The 18,679-nt window shown below is 54.4% G+C and overlaps 2 long non-coding RNA genes across 7 annotated transcripts; one reads left to right on the top strand and one right to left on the bottom strand.

Moving 5' to 3' along the window:
- Positions 1–3,367: 3,367 nt before the first annotated feature.
- LOC140612604 (uncharacterized) lies at positions 3,368–11,697 on the bottom strand. 5 transcript variants are annotated; one of them, XR_012013753.1, is made up of 5 exons: positions 11,026–11,697; positions 10,562–10,670; positions 8,739–8,898; positions 7,115–7,231; positions 3,368–5,622 (listed from the first exon to the last, which is right to left on the bottom strand). It is a non-coding gene; the product is annotated as an uncharacterized lncRNA (long non-coding RNA). The 5 variants fall into 5 exon arrangements; XR_012013756.1 differs by having other exon boundaries at positions 10,119–10,670; XR_012013755.1 differs by lacking the exon at positions 3,368–5,622 and adding an exon at positions 5,629–5,823.
- Positions 9,698–15,929, top strand: LOC140612603 (uncharacterized). Of its 2 annotated transcripts, none has more exons than XR_012013752.1 (2): positions 9,698–10,603; positions 10,746–15,929. It is a non-coding gene; the product is annotated as an uncharacterized lncRNA (long non-coding RNA). The 2 variants fall into 2 exon arrangements; XR_012013751.1 differs by having other exon boundaries at positions 10,749–15,929.
- Positions 15,930–18,679: the final 2,750 nt, after the last annotated feature.

Here is an 18,679-nt window from a genome sequence, read left to right on the forward strand (position 1 = left end):
GGAATAGATGTGCACTGGCATTTACACCCCCAGGGAGTTCCTTCAGTGTTTCATCGACCAGGTAAGGCCACCCAAGGACCCCTACTCCCTGACCAACTGTCTGACCCCAGGAAGGGCCGAGCTCAGCCCCAGCCTCCAGACAAGTCAGGTCCGACCCCTGAACCCTGGAGTCTGAGGCTCACAGCCCAGACCCACCCTGGAGAAGCCCAGAGGGTCCCTTGAGGAGTTTCCTGGGGGCCAGACTATCTCTGCCTCAGCTTCCCCAGGGAAGGCCAGGTCAGCCTGGGGTGTGGATGAGCCCTTGGCCCATTGCACCCAGCCTGGGGTCCACCTGGGGTATGTGGTCACCAAGCGGGGGCCTTGTCTGATGCAGCCAGGGCGGCGGCAGGGGATGTGGGCCAATGGGAGCCCCTAACCCTTGCTGAGACCCCTCGAGTCCTACTCAGGCAGCTTCTCCCACCCTTTTCCCTAGAGTCCCTTCTCCCTCACCCTGAAGCTCTGGGACGCCTACATCCTGGACGGGGAACGCATGCTTACAGCCATGGCTTACAGAATCCTGAAGGTGCACAGTGGTAAGTGAGCCCCTGGGAGCCCAGGTGTGTCTGGGGGAACCCAGGGGTGATGGCTCACTGCTCTGAATTGCACCCAGGCCTGGGAGGGGGTCGGCCAGGCAGGTGGGTTGAGCAGGGGCCCCTGAGTGGAGCAGCAGGCATGAGGCCTCTCCAGTCATGGCACTGCCTGTGGCACTCCTGGTCACAGCTGGACCCTGAGCTGCTGCCTTTGGGGGGCACCTGCCACAGGAGGGCCCCTCTGGGTCTGACTCACACCCACTGCCCAGAAGGCCTCCTGAAGCTACTCCTGGAAGGTCTTGGGCAGTTTCTGCAGGACTCGTGGCCCAGCCCTGGCCTTGGAGGATGAGGGGGTGCTCAGACACTTTTGGGCCTCCATGGCCCGGCTCTGATGGATGAAGTGTGTCCTGCCCCTCGGGTGGGCTCAGGGCCCCTTCCCCTCCCGATTCAGCCTCCTGGGGCAGCCACAGTGGACACAGCCCCCAGGGCCTTCCTCCTCATCTCTGGACCTCTCCTCTTCTCCTAATTCAGGGAACCCTGAATTAGGCCAGGGCTGGGCATGCGGGCACTCACTGCAGGGGCTGGGCATCCCTGGGGTGAAGGGCTTTGGACAAGGTCAACCAGGGGAGCCACGCAGGGGCCATGAGGACCCCTGGGTCCCCCAGCTGGGGACACACAGCCTGCCTGAGACGCTAACCTTGTCTGCATCTTTCCAGAGGGACGTGAAGGGCTCCCCACAAGGCCCCTGTGCCTGGAGCAAGTGTCCCCGGCGCCCAGGCCTCTCCTCCATTTTCCTAGCATTGAGATGCTGCCCAGGGTGGATGAACTGACCTCCCAGTCCCAGCCACCTAACCTGAGCGGCCTGGACCCTTTCCGGCCAGGCCATCCTCAAGGCCGAGGAACTGTTGCAGGAGGGAAATTCCTTAGAGCCCATGTCTGTACATCTGCCCGGGAAGTCCAGGGGCTCGGGTTTTGAGCCAGCTGCCCCCAGCCCGGGGCTCCTCGCTGGCCCGGCTGCCCCCACAGCGATGGAACTCCCTCCTCACCCTCCAGTGAACCAGGAGGGTACAGGCAGGTGGCCCTAGGACATGGGCTTGAAGCCAGAACACTGAGTCCTGTTCCCTTCAGGATCTGCCTGGGCCTCCCCAGAGGGGCGTCCCCCATCACGGGGCCTACCCATCCCACTAATGATGATGCTGTAGGGATCAGGACACCTTTCCTGGCCTGGGGCCACTGCAGCCCATGCCCCCATTGGGCAGTGACTGGCACAGCCAGGCCAAGGCAGGACAGCGCTGAGCCGCCTGCCCCACGGGCCCGCTCACGCCTGGGACCCTCTGACCTCTGTGTCAACAGGGGAGCTGAATGCTCGTGGGCCTCTGGGGCAGAGCGTGATGGTGAGTGTGGGGGTCTTGAGGCTCTGGCCAGCCGGCACCGTGCCCTGCCTCACCTCACTGTCTCTCCTGGAGGGAGGCACCCTCCACACAGGACACAAGCCCTGGACCCAAAGGGACCTGCGCTGGTCTGGTCCTGGACTCTGTGGGGGCAGAGATGACATGCACCCCCCAGGGCCAGAATGAAGTTGAGGTCCAGCCCCCTGTGGCCCTGGCCAGTCCTAGATTCTGCTCCAAGGCTAGGTGAGCCATCCCAGAGCAGTATGTGGCCTCCTGGGACCTGGGCGTGCCCCACAGATCCAGGTCTCTGACCTAGGGCCACACTTGGAATAACAGGACAGCCCGGTACCGGGGCAGCAGGGGACTCGAGGGACCCCACCCTCACCCAACTAGGAGGCAGACTCCCCAGTGCTGGGTCTCCAGCAGTCAGTTACCTGGCACCAGTGGGCCACGGGCCGGGGTCCAGCAGACATGCTGGGACCCAGCCCAGGAACCCAAACACGGCAGGTCCAGGTCAGGTCCGCTGTCCTCAGAACTGCCTCTCAGGCCCCAACCCCAGGAAATGTGCCCCCACCTGGAGTCAGCACAGGCTCCAGGATGGGGGACCCCAGCACCCGCACCTCCATGTGATTTCGGCATTCTCCAGGAGACAGGAAGGTCTCCCTCCCCAGTGGAAGATCACACCCTCGGCTCCGAGCCCGTTTGCTGTTGAAAGTTCAATAAGGTGTTGTGGTGTCAAAATGCACAGCCAGCCTGTTTCTGGGGCTCCTGGAGCTCTGTGCAAGCAGGGGACAGAGCCCAGCAAGGAAGAGGGGGCGCTCCCAGGCTCCCACCAGCCCGTGGCAGGTGTCCGCCAGGCAGACAAAGCTGAGGTTCCACGTGCCAATGTCGACCAGACGCCGGGGTCAAGACCAGAAGGGAGGGAAAAGTAGAATCAGAAAAATCAGACTGAGAGACAAAGCACAAGAGAGTCTGCTCTAGGGAAGTGAGGTTTGCTGGAGGGGGCGGGGGAAGGGAGGATGGGGACGAGGGCCGTGATGGGACGAGCACCGGGTGTTCTGTGCAACTGCCGAATCCCTGACTGTACCTCTGAAACTCATAATACACTATATGTTACTGACTTGAATTTAAATTGAAAACGAAATCAATGCAGAGGCAGATATGAAACGTCTTCTGTCCTCTGACAATCCAGAATTTTTAAAAAGATTTTATTTATTGATGAGAGACACACAGAGAGAGGCAGAGACACAGGCAGAAGCAGAAGCAGAGTCTGTGCGGGGAGCCCGATGTGGGACTCGATCTCACGACCCCAGGATCACGACCTGAGCCAAAGGCAGACGCCCAGCCACTGAGCCACCCAGGCGTCCCTGTGAATCCAGATATTAAAGAGATCTGCCAAATTGTAAATCAGTGCCACACTTGTCACTTTACTCTTTTTGCGTGTTTGTTTTGGAAAATATCATTCTTTTAAAGAAAGATATATTTTTCTGTGTTAAAAAAAAAAAACGATTCCGTTTGGTTTATCCTTGTTCATTTGTTTTGTTTTTTTCAGATCCCACATATGAGTGAAAGCACCCAGTATTCATCTTTCTCCTGTACCTTCTCTCACTGGGCATCACACCCTTGGGTGTGGGGACACATGGTCACAGGCGGCAGGATTTTGTTCCTTCTCATGGCTGACTCCTATTCACGGTGTAGATATATCAGCTCTTGGTAATCTGTTCATCAGCGTAAGGGATCCCGGGCTGCTTCGTTTTTAATTTTTTAATTTTTTAATTTTTCGAGGAACCTCCATGATGGCTTCACATTGGCTGCACCAACTTGCCTTCCCATCAACCGTGCGTCTGGCTTCCTTTGTCTCCACATCCTCACCCCCACTTGATATTTCTTGTCTTTTTGATACCAGAGATTCTGATAGGCATGAGGTGGCAACTCCTAGGGACTTTGATTTGCAAACCCTGATGATCGGTGATGTAGGGCATCTTTTCCTGTGCCTGTTGGCCATGTGTCAGTCTTTTGGGAAAAAGGTCTGTCTAGATCTTCTGCCCATTTTTAATCTGGTGCTTTTTGTCTTCTGGTCCTTTGTGATGTGAGTTCTTGTATTTTAAATATCCATCTCATCACATTATGATTTGCAGCTATTTTCTCCCATTCAGTGGCTTCCCTGGCTGTGCAGAAGCTTTCCCGTTGGGTATAGCCTTGCTGGTTTACTTTTGTTTCTATTGCCTTTGCTTCTGCTGCCAAACCCAGCAAACATCACCAAGGCCAGGGTCAGGGACCTTACCGCCTGTGTTTCCTCCCGGGACTTGTAGGGTTTCAGGTCGGACATTCCCACTTGAATCCATTCTGAGTTGACGTGTGTGTGGTGTGAGGAAGGGGTTCAGACTCTTTCTGCACGTGGCTGTCCAGTGTTACCAGCACCATTTGTTGAAGAAACTGTCCTCTCCCCATTGGGTGTTCTTGGTTCCTTCACTATAATTGAATTGACCTTGTACACGTGGGTTTATTTCTGGGCTCTCTGGTCTGTTCCAGCTTTCTCCGCTTGAAGATTGAGTTACTTGAGGACAATTTGATCCATTCACGTCTTACTCTTACACTTTGTTGGGTGAAGGAGAGCAGCACTTTGTCCAGGCTTAATTTTTCCCCACTGTCAGGGGAACCCCCTCCTGAATGTTCCGTCTGCCACCCCATGGGGTGAGGCCCCCTGAAGCTGTTGGGAACAGGCAGTATTGCCAGCACCTTGTGAGGGTTTCCTGGGGACTGTTCCCTCTGGTTCTTCTGGAGGGTTCTCTCTGCCCTGCTGGGTAGTTCCTGCACATGCGAGTGCTCACTAGTATCTGCTGGACAGTCAAGGGGCTCCTGTGGGCCTGGACTCCTTAATTTGAGCAGACCCTTTCCTGTCTGGTACTCTAGCTTTCTAGCCTCCTGGCCTCTGGCCTCCAGGCTCTGTCCTCTTCACCAGGAAGGCCTCCGGGCGTTGTGTGGGTTTTCTTCCCTCTGCTGTGGTTTGGAAACTTTGTCTAGGAAGGACCCGGGCTGTCATAGGTCTTACCTCAAAGGCTGCTGGTCTCTCAGGGTCAAAGTCCTTCGTCTTCTAGTGTCCCATGTCTCAAGAACAATTGTTTTATGTATTCTGTAAGGTTTTTTGAAGTAATGTGATAGTAGCAGCCTGTGCTCTTACAACACGAAGGGAGACATATTAGAACCACTCTTTCTAGATGAGCTGCTACCCTGGAGAAATACGGTTGGAGCCACAGCTAGTGCTCAAGCCACGAGGGTTGTGGCCACCCTATTGGACAGTGCAGTGTAGGCATTTCCCAGATGGCTGTGTGTGTGCCCACGTGCACCCATAACATTAGATGTAGGGACTTCTACTCTCATAATAGAAGGGTGCAAGTGGGGATCAAAGGTTCGATCTAGAAATGAAATGAAGCAGTTGCGTATTCCAACTGCGGAAGCTGGAGCAGTGGGTGGCTGGGGCCCCTGAGGGCTGCCTCCTGCACAAGCACATCTGACTTGCCAGGGCTTTCTCCTGGCCACAAGCTGGCAGCCTCCTTGTGGACAGGAGGCTCAGCACAGAAGCACACACATCCTTGTGTGCGCTCCCCCCAGCTCCAGGTTTTGGGGGAACACTTGGAACATTTCCCCAAGTTCATCTGATCCTGGAAAGAGAAAAAAAAACTCACTATAACACCTTATTTCCCACAACCTAATGGGCCAGTGGAGTGGTGGGAAGAGGAACTTTGATGAGCTGGCTGAGCTATTGTCCAGTCCTGGGTGATGATTTGAGTCCAGGGTCCTGGTGTAAGAACAGGAAGTGCGGGAGACTTGGAGCGGCAATGTCTGCCTGGGACAGGACACTCCTGTAACCAAAATACATTTTTTAAGATAATAATATACTCTCTAGAAGAAACACTTAGGAAGCATATACATACAACAAAAGGAAATCACCTGCAATCCTATGGCTCAGCAGCAAACATTCCTAGATTTTGGTGTTTCCATACATATATGGAATGTAGATGTGCAGATATGCTTTAGTATCGAGTCTTTCAACACATACACAGTGATCTTTAGATAATGAACACCCAGGCTGAGCCCAACCTCAGGAGATATGATGGGAGCCCCTGGGGTACCTTCTCCAATCCCACCTGCAGTGGGATTACCAGGAAGGTCATTTCCAGCCTGATCTGTGTCCGGTACCCCACATGGATCTTTGGTCACACACGTACACGTTCCAGAGAACACAGATCCTGTTCTGTATGTTGTAAACCAGGAAAATGGTATGTGATGCTCATCCTGCCACTCGTGGCTTTTTATCAGCACATTGATAAACCTCTAGCAAGACAGAATAAAAGAAGGAAGACCTAATTTCCCAATATTAGGAAAGAGATCTCAATAATATCCAAAAACACCCGAGAAGGGTAAGAAGGGAACCACAAACAACAGACGAAATGGAACAATTCTCAAAAACACATACTTGCAAACTCCCTCAAGATGAAACAGAGAACCAGAAGAGTCCTTACAGTGTGTGTGTGTGTATGTGTGTGCCCGTGCACACGTGTTTCCACATCACCGAAGAATTACCACAGTTCTCACAGACACTGACGAGGGGAGCCACCAAATGAACTCGGTTCTGACTCCACCTGCCTGAAGAGAGCACCACCAGGGAGGACACATCCCGCATGACAGCCCCCAGTGTTGGCACCACCCAGGTTGTCTCCTATACTTCTGACTGACCAGCTATTAGTCAGAGGTCCCCACGATCATGTCCTCTGGTTCCATTCATTTGCTAGAGCAGCTCACAGAACTAGGGAGGCTAGGTGACTTAGTAGGTTACAGGTTTATGACAAAGGATGTGAAGGGACACAAATGAATGGCCAGATGGAGAGATACATGGGGTGAGGTCTGCAGGGGTCCTTGGGCCCTTCTACCGGATGGAGTTTGGGGCCAGGGGCCTGGCACGTGGTTCACCCACCTGGAAGCCCTCTGACTGCCCTTCCTTTTGAGTTTTGATGGAGGCGCCAACCCTCAGGTCACATTTGGGTCCCCCTGACCCCAGCCCCCATCCTTAGGGCTTTCCCGTAGTCCCCTCATGAATGTAAACTCAGCTGTGGTGGAGTGGGGCTGGGAATGCAGAACAAGACACCACCTCACCTTCGTGGCTCTGAAGGGATTTCAGCCACTGTGGACAAGAGACCAAGCTATGCAACAGAAGACGGGCCCTTTGCTCTCAGAAATTCCAATGTGTCTTGTGAGCTGTGAGCCAGGAACCTGGATGAACATACTTATTATAAAGCACAATATCACAACCCTATAACAATTTTTTAAATGGAATTTGTAGTTCCCCAACTGAAAAATCCCCAGATGCTTTCAAAGGAAAATTCTACCAGACATTTAGAGAAGAAAGACCACCAGTTATATGCATCTCTTCCAGAAAAAGAGGACAGGAGGGAAGAGGTCCCAACTCACAAGGACAGTATTACCTGATACCCACACCTAAGAGCAAAAGGAAATAGAGAGGGAAACAGAGTGTGAGAGAGAGACAGAGAGGAAGAGAAGGACAGGAGCAGGGATGAGAGGAGCGAGGGAATTAGAGAAGGAAGGAAGAAGGAAAGAAAGAAAAAGAGAAAGAGAAATAAAAGTGTCCAACAGACAAACATCCTACGAGCCACGTGAATATCCTCAGAGGGTGCCTGCGTGGCTCACGCGGCTAAGGGTCTGCCCTCGGCTCAGGTCATGATCCCAGGGTCCTGGGATCGAGCCCTGCATCAGGGTATTTGCTCAGCTAGAGCCTGTTTCTCTGTCTCCCTATGCCTCTCCCCAGCTCTTGTTGTTTCTTGCTCTCTCTCTCTCTCTCTCAAATAAACACATTTTTAAAATCTTAAAAAAAGAAATACAGTGAATTCAAATGCTATAATATATATTTAAACACACACCTCACCCAAGAGGCATTTATCCTGAACACGCAGTTGAACATGTATCATTATATCCTGTCATGCTAATAATCTAAAGAAAAAGGTCACAGGGGCACTGGGTGGCTCAGTGGATGAGCATCTATCTGCCTTTGGCTCAGGTCATGATCCTGGGGTCCTGGGATCGAGTCCCGCATAGGGCTCCCCACAGAGAGCCTGCTTCTTCCTCTGCCTGTGTCTCTGCCTCTTTCTCTGTCTCTAATGAATTAATAAATAAAGGAATCTTTAAAAAAAAGAAAAAGATCACAGATCATCTCACTTGATAAGAAAGAGCACTTGGTAAAACTCAACAGCCATTCATGATAAAAATATCCCAGAAAGTTAGAATAAGGGGAACACCAGTCAGGGGCATCCATAATAACAGACAGAAGCACACACCGTGGGTAAAGGAGAAGCCCGGGATGTTCTCCTTAACACCAGCAACAAGAGAGAAATCTCTTCTGTGTCTCATTCAACACCATACTGGAAGCCAAGCCTCTCCAACGAAAAATTTAAAACTGGACCCAGGTGGGAAAGATAGAAAAGTGTCTGTGTTCACAGAGGACATGATTAGAAAATCCCAAAGAAACTATAAGAAAAACTTGTAGACTAATACGTAAGTTTGGTGAGGTCCTGGGATGCAAGAATGCAATAGAAAAACCACATTTAGAAGGAAGAAATGGTAAAAATATCATCTACAATAGCTCCAAGAAAAATCAAATACTCTGGAGACATCTACACAAAGCTTGCATGGAATGCATAGGTTGAAAACTGCAACATTTTGAAGAAAGACCCCTGGAAAGACCGAAACGGATGGGGACACATACCATGCTCAGGGATCGACAGGTCTGCTGCAGTAAAGCCATCGGTTGTCTTTAAACGGTGTTCGGGTCAACAGAGTCCAAATCAAAATCCCAGGGAGACTTTTTGTAGGTAGAGACAAGCTGATTCTCAAACTTGCATGCAAAGATGGAAAGCGTAGGACAGCTTAAGGATTCGGGAAAAGGAGAATAACTGTGTGAGCCCCACGTCACCTGATCGCAAGTCCAACGATGAAGTATTAGCAGTGGAGCCCCTGCAGGGTCAGTGACGGATACACACACCGATCAATGGAACAGAAGAGAGAGCCCAGAGGAGACCCTGGCCGGTCAGGGGCATTGATTCTTTTACAGAGGAAGAGAGGTCACTTCCTAGAGAATGGGTCTTTTCAACAAAGAGTGTTGGAATAACTGGACAATCTTATGCCAAAAAACGGGAAGAATCTTGTTCTGAATTGCAAAGATTAGCTCAACATAGACCAGAGGAGTCAATATAAAAATGTGAACCTTTTCAATAAAAACTGGGGCATCTACCTTGGCCCAGTCAGTGGCGCATGCCACTCTTGACTCGGGGTTGTAAGTTCGAACCCCATGTTGGGGGTAGAGATTACATAAACAAACTCTGGGAAACAGGAGGGAATTTGCATTACGGGTATACATCAAAAGGGGATCCGCGTTTTCGAAATCAAGTCCGCATGGACGCAGAACCAAGCACCCACCTCCCACGGCTGGGTGCCCCTCTGTCCCACACGTGTCCTTTCCAGCAACATTGCTGGGAGATCTTCAAGCAGAAAAGTGGAGATTTGCTGAGGAAACTGGGCCACTACCCTCAGAGCGAGAGGGGTGCTGTGTGTTCCTCAGGGCTCTAAGTCCCAACTTAGGGGGGGCACCAACAGTCTCCCCCTTTCTCCTCCCCAGGAGGGTTTCCAGCCTAGGGAGAATCTGCTGCCAGAGAAGCGGACTCCTGGGAGCTCCCCCCAACCTCCCTCATCCATCAGGAAGCCCCTGTCCTTCTGGAGCCCCACCACACCCCAGGAACCCCCACAACCTCCCTAGAGCTTCATGACACTGATCCCCTCTAATAACTGAACTGCTCAGCTCAAAGTCACCCAAAATCTCTTGTTTCTGGGAGCCCTAGGGCCCAGCAAGGGGAGACGTGGCGCCGTCAGACCTACAAACTGTGCAGACTGTCCCTCGGGCCCTGATTTCCAGGGGGCTCTCAGAGCAGGGGCATCCCTCGCGTGTGAAGGGCATGGAGGTTTGGCCCAGGACGTCCAGGGGCGTTTGGAGGCACAGAGAGTGGTGGTGGGGATGGCTTGGCTCTCAGGGGAGAGCGAGGGAGATGCAGGTGTCAGCTCCAGGGGCTGAGGACGTCCTTGGGCTGCTCACCAGGTGACAGGACCGAGCAGAACCACCCCGAGGCGGGTAGACGAACTGGTGGTGACCTGGGGCTGCCCCCGAGACACCCGGGACTGAGCTGCCGCCTGAGTGAGCAGGATCACACCCGGGGCACATTGACCACCCTGCAGAGGGGGTCCAGAGCCGACCCCCGGGCTCACCTGGGCTTCACTGACAACCCGGGCAGGGCCTGCTCCTCACGGGTCAGGCCAGTGGCTGGGGGCCCACATAGCACTGCCAGGGCCCGCTCGCCATCACCAGACCCGGGGGACACAGGGTCGTCCCAATCACTTTACCACGAGACAGTATGGTTTGCTGCCCTCCCTCCCCCTCTCCTCAGAGCCCCGTGTTCCTCACCCAGAACCCCCTGGGCATCCCCTGGACCCCGGAGTGTCCCTGGAGCCCCCAGAACCCAGCTTGGCCGGCAGCCTCACCTGACCCCACAGCGGTCCCAGAACACCATGTGGCTGCGGAAGGTCTTGTTCACGTCCAGGGCGATCTGTTTGGTTTTGGGGAAGAGACCTCAGGCTCCTCCTTCATTTCCTGTGGGGAGAACCCGGGGGGGGGGGGACATTGTGAGGGACTCAGAACCCTAACTGTCACCAACTGCCATCCTAGCAGGGAGCACTGCTGACCACCAAGTGAGGGTGTCTCACAGGCCTTCCTTGTTCCCTGTGATTCCAGGAACGGGCACAGGTGCCCACCAGCCCGGGGACCGGGTCACGGCTCCTGCCCAGGTGCTGTGAGCAGGGAAGGTTCTCCTGGGGGTCAGCCCTGGGCGAGAAGGGACACGGGGGTCAGCCCGGGCAGGGAGGGGACACCACGGGTCACGCTGAGGCTCTCCTCTTCCCCCAGCACAGAGGCCTCTCCAAGACTGAACACCAGGCTCGGCCCTGACCTTGCCTGCAGGGGAGGCTGCTCCCTGGACTCTGCTCCCAGGGCGCGGTCCCATCTCAGGGCACCTGAGTGCCTGGAGAGTCGGTGTCTCTGTCCTGGTGCCTTCCTGAGTCCTGATACCCTCCCCCCAGGTGGGGCATGGCCCGGCCCGCTGTCCTCCACTCCCTGTCCCCACCTGAGAGCTCATTCTACTTCGTCCAGCGGGAACCTGGCACCAGCCACCTGCTCGGCCCCACTCTGGGCTCCAGGCCTGTCCAGGGTGCCAGCTCCCATCAGCCTGACGCTAACTCTGTCCACGAGGAGCTCAGAGCCCTGCAGTCCTGTCCTTCTCTGGAACCTGGGCCTACACTGCTCCATGGACAGAGGAGATGAGCTGGGGGCAGCAGGGAGGTGGGGGGGCCTTCAGGTCTGAGAGGCTCTGGGAGATGTTGGGGCCACCCTGGGTCCCCAGGCAGGTGGCCTCAGCCCTCCCCACAGGTTCCCCTCAGCTCCTGCCCAGGCCTCCACTAAGGGCCCGACCTGGTGTTTCCCTGGGTTCCTGGATTTCACCTTCTCGATGTCTAGTAGACGCAACCACACCTGTCCCCGCACCTGGGGAGGGACCCCTTATAGCCCCGACAACAACCCAGCTGCAGGAGGAAGCAGTGCTGGTGAGACGGGCCCCAGGCGGTACCATGGATCCCGGGGAGCAAGAAGGATCTAGAAGATTCCAGCTTGAGCTCCCCGGTGTCTCCGGAGGGGCTGTGTCCCCACAAGGAGCAGGACACCGTGACCCTGACCTGACGCACCCCTCACTGCCCTCCTTGGGTCTCCACTTGTCTGCTCACTAGATCTCCCAGCAATGTTGCTGGAAAGGACACGTGTGGGGCAGAGGAGCACCCAGCCGTGGGAGGTGGGTGCCTGGTGCCACGTCCATGCGCCCTGCGGGGCCCAGAGGAGCCAGGGGGACGCAGGGCCCCTCACACTGACCCCGCCTCCGGGGCTGTGGCACATTAACGGCAGCACATGTAGTGCTGGGACAGGGGGGTGAGGAGACACCCCTGGGGACGGCCTGGGGGATGGGGTCTGCAGACAGTTGGCCCCACACCCCCAAACCCCGGCCTGCACGGTGCCCAGGACAGGCTCTCACCTTGGCCCCGTGGGGGCCGGGCCCGGGCCCGGGCAGCTCCTTCTCCCTGGAAGGTGAGGGAAGCAGAGCCCCGAGGACCGGGCCCCGGCCCTACAGCCCCCACGTCTCGGCCCGGGGGTCTCGGTGGGGGGAGGGCTCCCCCAGGGAGGGCAGGGGCTGCCAGTGCTGAGGTCGGGAGGGGTAGGCGTTCTGGGGTTGAGAGGGTTGGTGTAGATGGTGGCTGGGTGGGGGCCCCGGCACCCCCTGAGGGGTGCCACTGTCCTGGGGGGACCCGCCTGAGAGCTGTCAGCACCACCCGAGTACCCCCGTGACCGTCTGGCTGAGGTCCCCCCGCCTCCCGGGGCCTGACTGCCCAGCGTCCAGCCTGCCTCTCCCGCACCCTGGCCGTGCCCCCTGCTGGCCCCTGACTCCCCCCCCACCCCCCGCTGTCACTCTGTCACTTGGGCCCATTTTCCCTCTTGTCCTGTTGGAGCCCCTGACCAGCCCCACCGTGACCCATCCGAAGGGTCCCTTGTCACTGGGTGGTGAGAGGGACTCGGGGGCCTGCGAGCTGCCCTGCTGGCCCCACATGGAGGCTGGTGCCTGCCTCTGCTACCCACCGTCACTCCCTGAACCGGCCTTGACCCTGTGGGCCTTGGGGCCCTGGCCTGGGGGTCAGTGAGGAGCACCCTCTGTCCTCAGCCCTACCGGACCAGCCTCCGACAGAAAGGACAACGCTCTCCCGAGCTCCTCACCCCCTGCAGCCCCCGCTGACCTGACTGGACGCCCCGATGAATGCAGCCACGAGGCTCTCCCCGAAACAGGCTGGACGCCACTCCTCTGAGGGCCCTGTGGCCTGCCCCAAGGTCAGCTCCTTCTTGCCCACGTCCCCGCTGTGTCTCCTGGTGTCTCAGCACCAGCCAAGCGCAGACATGGCTCTCAGAGGCCTCAAGGCCGAGACCCTGACCTGGGGGATGGGTCAGCCTCCAGAAAGACGTTCCTGCAAACGCAAACCACCCCTGAGAGGGATGAAGGCGTGTCCAGGGCACTGTGCAGAGAGCCGTGATGGTCCGTGACTCTGCACAGCGAGAGGTCAGCGTCGTCCCAAGGGCCCCGTGGAGACCCTGCTTGGCGTGCCTGCACCAGAGGGGCCCCGTGGTGGGGACCAATCAGATCCAGGAACATGGGGCTGGAAGCTGAGTGGCTCCTCTCTTCCCGGAGTACCGCGGGCTCCCAGAACCCTCTGAGATTGGCCCCCCACGACAGGAAGGGCCTGTCTGTCCAATGGGAGCAGCCCGACAGCCTCCCCTGCTTCGACCAGCGACGATCCCCCCCCGGCCTCCCCTGCACCCGCTGTGTGATCACTGTCGTGCTTCATTTGCCCCTGATGCCTACACACCCTGCCTGAGCCCATCCTCTTGTCTTCATTCCTGCCTGGGCCCTACCTGCTCGGCTTAGACTAGGATCCCTGAGTGGGTCCCACCTATACTTGGCAGCTAAAACACCCACCTGGACATCAGGCGCTCCTGTGGACTATGATCCCCGTCTGGCCTTCACCTGCTCCTACTGGCCACAAAACCCACTTGGGTCTCATCTGCAGGACTCTGGCTATGATCCCCGCCTGGTACATAACTGCCTTTGCCGCTGATCATTCCCACTGGGCCCTACACGTCATCCCTGGCTGTGAAGCCTGCCTGGGCCTCACCTGGACCTGGTGACTATGATCCCCACCTGGGCTTCACCTGCTACTCTGACTGTGAGCCCACCTGGACTCTACCGCTGCCGATGACTACGATCCCATCACTTCCTCCTGATGCCCCAGAATGTCCCCCGGGTCTCACTTGTTCCAGATGACTGTGGTCCTTGTCCCGGCTGACCTGGCTCATCCTTGGCTCTGATGCCCAGCTAGGCCTCACTTGCTCTTGCAGGTATTGGTCCTCACCTCTAGTGGGCGCTCCAGCGTCTCTGCGCTCTCTCTGGGCCTCACCTTGATGGTACTTGGCTATTATATTGGCCTGTTACGAGGCCAGCAGGGTCTCCAGGTCCTCCTTCATGGTGCTGCAAAATGCATCCAAGTGTGACTCCAGGAAACCCTTCAGAGAACACACGGGTCTCACTGCTCCCTGTTGAGATCCCCATCTGTCTGCCCAGAGCGTGGACACAACCCTCTAGCTCCGAGGGGGACATGCTGGGCTGGCGCATCACACGCAGGCACTCGCTCTCTGTAGCTCGCCCACCTACAGGTCACCTTCCCAGCCCCTGTCCCAGGACACGCTGTCATGCTGAGACCTCGGAGCACCAGGGGCCCATGAGTCTCCGGGGAACTCTTGACCTGATGCCTGGGGTGACGACTCCCAGCCCGATGCAGCACCGGGAGCCGGTGGCATAGCCACTGAGCTAGTGCTCCTCCGTGCATGGTCTCCCTTCGATGCCACAAGCCCAAGCACCAAAGGGAAAAAGCAATGAACTGGACTTCATCAAAATTAAAAACTGATGCCTGCAAGAGGGTGAAAATACAACCCGCCATGAATGCAACGAGATGTGAATGGCCTGGGGATGGCTCTGGGGGCAGCTGGAGGGACTCTGTGTTCCCTGCATGTGAGGAGTGTGCCCATTTAGGAGCCAGGAGGTCCTAGGAAGCCCTGCTCTGGCCTACCCGGGCCACTGGGTTGCGGGGTCATCACTGTCATTTTCCATGGGTCTAGGAAGGACTGGAAAGGTCATGGCTGGGTCTCCGCTGCACAGCACATCACTTACAGGGGAGTGGGGTTCCCGGTCGCACACCCTGTCTCTTCCCTTGGACTCAAGCAGCATGTGACAGCCCTCTTCCCATGGTGTTGTGGAAGGACTGCAGGAGCTGCCTCAATATCAGATATGGGTGTCAGTGCGGTCTTTACCCCAGCTTTGAGGCCAACACCCACACCTGGCACCCACAGATTCCACAATGCCCTGTGAGGAGCCGGGAGTTGCTCCCACTCACTTGTGACCTGTTGCTGTGTGAGACGCACCTAATGTCTACACTAGGTTTGGAGGAAAGTGGGAGTGTGGTGATCCAGGTAGAGTAAAAAAGCCACCAACTGCCTGCGGACACAAAACAGAGTGGGCCATGCAGTGGTGGTATCCATGGGGCACCACAGTTCTGCCCACAGTGGGGTCTCGCATCATCAGTGCAGGTTAATGTGGTCCAGTCAGCACTTAGCCCTTCACCTTGAAGGTCAAAGGTCCATGGGAGGGCCCTTGTACCACACACGGTGGGAGGGGTTATCAGGACCCTCCCAGCATCCTACCTCCCATCCTCAGGTCCTCCCGGCCTCCTGCCCTCTAGATATCCTGGGTGTCACAGATGTCCTCCTGCACCCAAGGATTCTCAGCATGTGTTTGGCACTAAGAACTTTTGAGGGGCACTTAAGGGCTGAGTAGGTTAAGTGTCTGACTTGATTTGGGCTCAGGTCCTGATGTCATGGTTCATGGGACTGAGCCCTATGCTGGGCTCTCAGCTCAGCTGGGAGTCTTCCTGAGATTCTCCTTCTCCCTCTGCTTCTCTCTCTCTCTCTCTCTCTCTCTCTCTCTCTCTCTCAGTTAAATCTTTTAATGGGCAGCCACAGTGGTGCAGCGGTTTAGCACCGCCTTCAGCCCAGGGTGTGATCCTGGAGTCCCGGGATCGAGTCCCATGTCAGGCTCCCTGCATGGAGTCTGCTTCTCCCTCTGCCTGTGTCTCTGCCTCTCTCTCTCTCTCTCCCTGTGTGTCTCTCATGAATAAATAAAATCTTTAAAAAATAAATCTTTTAAAAATTTAACCTTTAAGAACATTTGAGAAATCTTTATCTCTGCAGACCTGTCTTCATATTTGTAATGACTGTAGAATTGCCTTCGTGAATCTGCCATGATTTCTATCAGAAGCCCCTATTCTTTAATATTTATTAAGGTATAGTTGACACAACATATATTAGTTTCAGGAGTACAACCAGTGATTTGACAATTGTGTACGTTACTCAGCGCTCCCCACGAGAAGTGTAGTCACGGTCTGTCCCCATACAAAGTTATTACAATACTGTTGACTGTATTCTCTATGCTTACTTTTTCAATTTCCTTGACTTAATCATTTTATAACCAGAAGTTTACAGATCTTCATATTCTTCATCTATATTCCCCATCTCTCACCCACATCCCCTCCGGCAAATCATCAAAGGGATACAGGACACAAGACAAAGGACAAGAATCACATGATCCTCTTAATAGGTATAGAAAAGCATTTGACAAAGTGCAGCATCCTTTGTTGATGAAAACTCTTCACAATGTAGGGGAGGAAACATACCTCAATATCATAAAAACCATATATGAAAAGCCCACAGCAAATACCATTCTCAATCAGGAAACCTGAGAACTTTTTTCCCTAAGGTTAGAAACACAAAAGATGCCCACTCTCACCACTGTTGTTCAGCTTAGTACTAGAAGTCCCAGCCTCAGCAATCAGACAACAAAAAGATATAAAAGTCGTGTGAGTTGACAATGAAGTGAAACTTTCACTCTCCCAGGTGATATGATGCTGTATATAGAGAACTCAAAAGGCTCCACCCCAAAGTTACTAAAATTCATACAAGAATTCAGCAATGTGGCAGGATATAAAACTCAATGCACAGAAATCAGTTGCATTTCTATACCCTACCAACAAGACAGAAGAAAGAGAAATCAGGAACTGATCCTATTTACAATTACACCAAAAGCAATGGATATCTAGGGAAAAAACCTAACCAAAGAGGTCAAGGATAAGTATTCTGAAACTATAGAACACTCATGAAGGAAATTGAGGAAGACACAAAGAAATGGAAAAACATTCCATGCTCATGGAGTGGAAGAACAAATATTGTTAAAATGTCAATGTTGCCCAGAGCAATCTATACAATTCAATGCAACCCCTATCAAAATACCATCAATGTTTTTCACGGAGTTCGAACAAACAATCCTAAAATTTATATGGAACCAGAAAAGACCCTGGATAGCCAGAAGAATGTTGAAAAAGAAAACCAAAGCTGGGTGCATCTCTGCAATGGATGAATCCCTGACCTCTACCTCTGAAACTAGTAATACACTATATGTTAATTAATTGAATTTAAATTAAATAAAATAATTTTTTAAAGACCTATAAAGAAGTAACTCGGGTTAAATGAGGTCATAGAGTGGGGTCCTAATTCATTCTGACTGGTGTCCTAATGAGAAGACAGACACCAGCAGTGTGTGTGCTCAGAGGGCTGACCCCGTGGGGACCCAGGGAGAGGATGGCCGTCTACACTCAACACTTGATCTTAGCCAAAAGGCTGAGAAGTGATGGCTTTCCACACTCAAGCAGAGAGGACTCACAAGGAGCCTGCACTGCCTGCGCCTAGACCTCAGGCACCGGAGCAGATGAACACACAGGGTCATTGCAAGGGCTCCAGGGCAAGAAGGTTAACTCCTGAGACTGGCACTTGTAGTGTGTGTGCCTGTCTTTGAGGGTCACACGTGGTTCTGGCCCTTCTGTAGATGCTTGATATGCACCACATGATACGGAATAGAGTCTTCACTAGCTCACAGGTCCCTCTCCTTCATAATCATCCTCCAAAGCAAACAACACAGAGATGGCAGAGGTTTGTTTTTTGTTTTGTTTTTTTGTTTTTTTGTTTTTAATGATTCTTGGTAAATTTTATTTGGAAATGGGTTCCAAAGAGCCACAGACATTAGGTGAAGCTCTATCAAGCTGGATAGAGAGCTTTAAATTGCAAACATTCATACATTCCCTGTGCCATCAGGAGGGGCTCCTCCAGCCAGCGTCAGCCACGATGACTTGCCAAGGCATGTGCTGGGAAGAAGGGCCTGGGCTCCGACGTGCTGTGGCTTCTGCCCCCTGCTCTTTGGAATCTGACTGCCTGCTGGGCCCGTATTCCCGGCTCTCTCCCCTAAGTGATAAACCACAAGGACACATCTGGCCCATGTGTGCCGTGCCTGCAGTTTGAGGATCGAATCCACTCCTGGGGAGAAGGGCGCACCCACAAGCACTGTGAGCGACACCAGAGCACCGGCAGGTCGTCAGTAAGTAAAGCACGAAAGTGCTCTTTTAGTGGCCTCTGTTCTGATCCCTGAGTAGATCTCTCACTTGGCTTAGAAAGACTTACTCGAAATTAATTAACCAACTGCATGATCTATTGAAATTGATGGGAAGAGAGAGCGATGCCTTTTACTCGCCGCCTCTGGGGGCACCGCGGCAGGCAGACCAGAATCGAGAACGTCAGCCCCAGCCACACACAGCGGAATCACCCCAGCCTCATTGAATCCAGTGTGAGCATCTCAGATTTGCAAGAACTTCCACATCTTTACTTCAAAAAAAGTCCAGCTCTGTTCTCGGCAGGAAAAACAGGAGCGTGTGGGAGCCCGCAGGAGAGCCCTGCTGCACAGCCCCCTCCCCACTGCAGCCAGCTGGGGCCCCCCACAGACCCCCCACCTGGAGATGGATGCGGGAGAGGCGGTGGCTTCTCTCAGAGGTCCTCCTTTATTCAGGGGTCCTGCCACTGGG

The sequence above is a fragment of the Canis lupus genome, chromosome 21 (genome assembly GCF_048164855.1).
Source record: "Canis lupus baileyi chromosome 21, mCanLup2.hap1, whole genome shotgun sequence".
Classification (NCBI taxonomy): domain Eukaryota; kingdom Metazoa; phylum Chordata; class Mammalia; order Carnivora; family Canidae; genus Canis; species Canis lupus.